The sequence below is a fragment of the Somniosus microcephalus genome, chromosome 30 (genome assembly GCF_052327205.1).
Source record: "Somniosus microcephalus isolate GS21.2 chromosome 30, FLI_Smic_1.0, whole genome shotgun sequence".
NCBI lineage: Eukaryota > Metazoa > Chordata > Chondrichthyes > Squaliformes > Somniosidae > Somniosus > Somniosus microcephalus.
In genome coordinates, this window is record NC_141016.1 from 17,454,469 (window position 1) to 17,455,046 (window position 578).

A 578-nucleotide genomic window follows, 5' to 3' on the forward strand; every position below is an offset into this window, starting at 1 on the left:
CACTTCCCCCTCACACTCACACTTCCCCCTCACACTCACACTTCCCCCTCACACTCACACTTCCCCTCACTCACACTTCCCCCTCACACTCCCACTCCCCCCTCACTCACACTTCCCCCTCACACTTCCCCCTCACACTCACACTTCCCCCTCACACTCACACTCCCCCCTCACACTCACTCTCCCCACTCACACTCCCCCCTCACACTCACACTTCCCCCACACTCACACTTCCCTCACACTCACACTTCCCCTCACACTCACACTTCCCCCTCACACTCACACTTCCCCCTCACACTCACCCCACACTCACACTTCCCTCACACTCACACTCCCCCTCACACTCACACTTCCCCTCACTCACACTTCCCCCTCACACTCACACTTCCCCCTCACACTCACACTTCCCCCTCACACTCACACTTCCCCCTCAAACTCACACTTCCCGACACGCACACTTCCCCCTCACACTCACCCACACACTCACACTTCCCTCACAGTCCCCCTCACACTCACACTTCCCCCTCACACTCACTCTCCCCTCACACTTCCCCCTCACACTCCCACTCCCCCCTCAC